The sequence below is a fragment of the Limulus polyphemus genome, unplaced genomic scaffold (genome assembly GCF_000517525.1).
Source record: "Limulus polyphemus unplaced genomic scaffold, Limulus_polyphemus-2.1.2 Scaffold9087, whole genome shotgun sequence".
Classification (NCBI taxonomy): domain Eukaryota; kingdom Metazoa; phylum Arthropoda; class Merostomata; order Xiphosura; family Limulidae; genus Limulus; species Limulus polyphemus.
The window spans coordinates 21,586-26,157 of NW_013674697.1; positions in this window are offsets into that span (position 1 = coordinate 21,586).

Sequence of the window (4,572 nt, forward strand, 5' to 3'; positions counted from 1 at the left end):
GACATGCTCTAATGAAGTTATATCAAGTTGGCGCACCAATAAAAAGAGTAGCCATAGACATTGCTGGTCCTTTGCCCCAAACTCGTGCTGGAAATGTACAAAACAACACGCAGTCTCGTAACTGTAATATTCAGAAAATCAGACGACTGTCACTAACAAACTATTCAGCAAAATCAACATAAAATATCTAAAAAAACTGGAAAATGTCACACTCAGAAAGTAATACATCAGAGAGTGAAAGAAGATGAATACAAATCTATAAAGTAGAAACCAAATGTCGAACCATATGGTCATCACAACTACCTAGCAGCTTTTTTAGGGTGTCAGCGAATCTGCAACAACACAATACAACACGCAGTCTCGTTTTTAACTGTAATATGACATATTGAGATTCAATTGCTAAACCAAATATTCAACCTAAAGATTTTCGCAATGGAGGAATGCAGTTTCCTGTTTTCATTATAATTGCATCAATTGATACTTCTCTAAAACAAAGAAAACAACTAAAATAAGTATCCAGACACAAAAACTTCATATAAGACACTGTAACTCTAACACTTCAGCAGCTATATATTTCATTATAAACAGAAAAACAACATAATGCTGTCGTAAACCTGTAAAACAACTACACGAAGATAAAAAAGTAATTCAATATCCATTTTTAAAGAAAACAAACACCTCATCATATTAGTCAAAAATACCCTAAAATGTAGTTACTGATCCTGAAACGCAACCAACTATAAATTGTGAGACCACACTTTAGAATTCGAAAATACCGAAAATAATTCTCAATATTTATTCGAGTAGCAATTGTGGTAACCGAAAAAAATGATAGGTATATTTAGTAGAAAAATACATGGTATTTAAATATAACAAATAATTAGTCACCAACAACACAGCTAACTTGTTTGTTTGTTGGAAGTTAAGCACAAAGCTACATAAATGGGCTAGCTGTGCTCTTCCCACCAAGTGTATCGAAAACCGGTTTCTAGCGTTGTAAGTCCGAAGACATGCTGCTGTGCCATTGGGGTCGCAGCTAACTAAATACCTATATAACGGAATGTCACATGAAATGTAGTTTATGACTTTGTCATTACATTATTTTAATTATATAGATACTTAGATGTGATGTAGGAAAATAATGAAATAAAAAACACGGTATTTCAATTTTCTCTCTAACGTCTTCAAGAGTATGTAATAATTAAGTACGTATATTTAAGTAAAGTTTTCAACGATATAAATAACAAATAAGAATCAAGTTTTTCTTTTAATTTTTACTCCTTCAATTACAAAAAGTATCTTATAAACAATATAGGTGAAAAACAAATGTTTATACTCATAATTTCCACTTGAGAAGTGATCTTCCAATAGAGGAATTTCTTTGAAACAAATCACACCCAATAACTTGCGACATGTCCACCATTAACTGCAAATTCTGAAAAGTTACTAAATTTTGAGTAATTTTTACCTTGTATTATGTGATAAAAAGAAAAATGCGCCATTCAGTTTCACTTACAAATTCAACAATTACACCTGTAAAAGTTCTACATAATTAACGACAGGCCTAACTTCACCTATAACGCTAAACAGCCACTCACTTGCTCATTTCCCTCATGGTACGGTACTTGTCGTATCTTCATTATAAAGTTGAATGAAAACAATGAAAATTTTCACCGCTAAACTTCCTAAGTGGCTGAATTAATAATCAATCTACTTTAACCTAACTCATATTTTCATACTTTCAAATCATTTCCCAAACATTCAAGAAAAGTACAAACATTAAACCAATCGCTCATCATGTGACATAAACATGCTCTCTGGCGAAACGACAGTACATTGAAAAACATAGCCTACAACATTGCTTCCTTCTTGGATTGTAAAGTAAATTGAACAATCTCATTACACAAAGAAAATACAGGTGCATTAAACTTAAACTTCCACATTGCTGTTTCTTTTAGGCCTTCTTTTAATATTCTGTCTCTTTCTTCTTGGTCATATTTTTAGTGTTTCATCATTTACAGCAAATTTTCAATCTTCCTTTGAGCATGAATTGTCGTCTTGGAGTTGAATCTTTATTTTATTTTTAACAAATAACTCCATTCCTGACATCAGTTTATTAACCGTTTCTGTTGTTGTGTGGCATTTTTTTGGATTATTCGGTTAAAAAGTACAATGTAAAGTCCAGTCCACTTAATGATAACAAAAAAACATTTTATTTCTCTGCGTACAAGTTCTACAAGTACAATTTGTAAAAAGTTCCATGTAACTCACCAAAGATCTAAATGCACAAATAACGCTAAAGTTGCGTGTTAATGTTTATAATAATTTTTCAACTCTTTAAAGTTAAAATACTTTTAGATTCGTGATTTCGAAACAAGTTTTAAATAGTGAGTTCACGTCTATAACATTTGTAAAGATTGAAAAATGTAGCCATCAAGTTCAAGGATAGCAGAGACCCGTAAGGCGTTTGCAGTAGAATTAGTATCATTAAGTACAGTAGTACTTAATAGTAGGAATCGTCATGAAACAAAATGGCGATCATAAAAATCGCCCGTTTAAAATCAACTTTAAAATGTCTGAATGTTAGCAATGATTATTTCAAAGTATTAGCTGAACAAAACTAAAGCTGACTATTCTTATAAAGCCGCTTAAATCGCTATATATGTGTTCATGGAGTGAATCAAAAATTCAGTATTTGAATGAATTTTGATCTTAGTACGTAAGTTGCTTTTCCAGACAAACATACAGAAAAAATGACGAACCTTAAAGGGACAGGCTTTCTTAAGTGCCCATTTTTCAACTGGAAAATGTTTAAAACAGATTTCTCCTATAAGTTTGATTTATGCAGTTCTGGAAAATATAACTACTGAAAAACCTTGTGCCAAAAATCTAGCACTCGGGCAACATTCTGTCATATTTTCCCACCTTGATGAAGATGACTACTGTTTTTCACATGTGTTCTACTTTACCAGATTATATTGTACCTAGAACAAAAAGGCAAAGAGCATACAGATTATAAGAAGGTTTTCCCTTCTGCTGCCTTTTTTCCCCGTGATAATATTTCAGCTGCCGACTTTGTTTACCAACCATTCTAAAAATACAGATATGAAACCCATCACCGAAATGCATACCATCTCTGTATATTAGCAAAGACAGATGTAGAAATAAATGTGATCTCCTTTACATTTATACAGTAAATCCAGCTATAGCAGGATAATAAAACTAGTTATCTTGTATTAGACTACTTCCACAGATCATAAACGTAATATTTTATTATAATGTCATTATACTAAGAAGTGCAAAACATATATATAAGGAGTTGAATTGAAATGTTGATTATCTTTACCCATTCTGTGAACTCTTTTACATGCATCTTATTGCCTTCCTAATTATCTTTTTTTTTAAAGAAATAGACCCCTAAATATCGCTCACAGATTTAGCTTTGTAACTTATCCGTCATTTAAACCTAAAACTATCATCGCTCGCACCATTTGAATGTTAGTTTTATAGTTAAAGAGATACACACCTGTTATATAATCCCAATTTCAAGGGCTATTCTTGCAGGAAAATGAGTTGATTTGTGACTAATAGATTTCAAATCCATTTTACCCTAATCATCTGCACATGGTGAAAACTAAATATAGCGGGAAAAAGATTGTGCACTGTATATATATTCCCCTCTGAAGTAAGGGAGTTCCCGCAATTTCATGTTCAGTGATTTTTATTGAAGAATGGAAATTACTGTTACACCTTCAGTTATAGATAACAACAAATGTCTTGGCTGTTGTGTATAACGATATAACAAAATGGCATAATTTCAGTATCTACACCAGATATATGCGTAAAAGAGATCACGTGTTTAAAAAAACGAATTATATTACAAGCTCCAAATGGACATACCCAAAATATCTCTTGATGCCCAGTGTTTGGGGTATGATCAAATCAAATTATATACTTCCTGGATTGATTTTAGACTCTAACCTTTTTTTCTTTACTTGAAAATAAACAACAGTAAAGGAGAACACATGATTACGGCGACATGTTATTTTGGATATTTTTATGTAAAAAAGTATTGGGACAATAAGCTAATAACAAATTTTCGAAACACAAATGTTTACTAATTAGTCATAATAAAAGCTTGAGTCATACTTACAATTTTCGTGTTATTGCTTTGAAATTAAATTTTTCTACTGGCGACATGCTTCTTTTAACACCCCACCATTATATATTTCCTTGGTTTGCTGAAAAACCTCAACATATTATACATGTTTGGAAAGCTCTGTACATCTTCTATCATTTAGAAGTTATTATATGTATATGCAAGGTACGTACTCAGATAAATTTGCCCTAGAACACTGGCGACATCAAATTGGACACTTAAGAAAGCCTGGACCTTATCGCTCTACTTCTTTCACAGAACGCATACGTCTATAAGGTCCCAATGATTCTTTTCTTGTACCGAAAAGGATACTAGTGTATATAAATATTGTTACGTATCTGCTTATTTCTTTGTTTCCGGTAGAAATTATTTCCGAGGGTCTTCAGCAATACAAGTCCTTTCTTGATTAAACC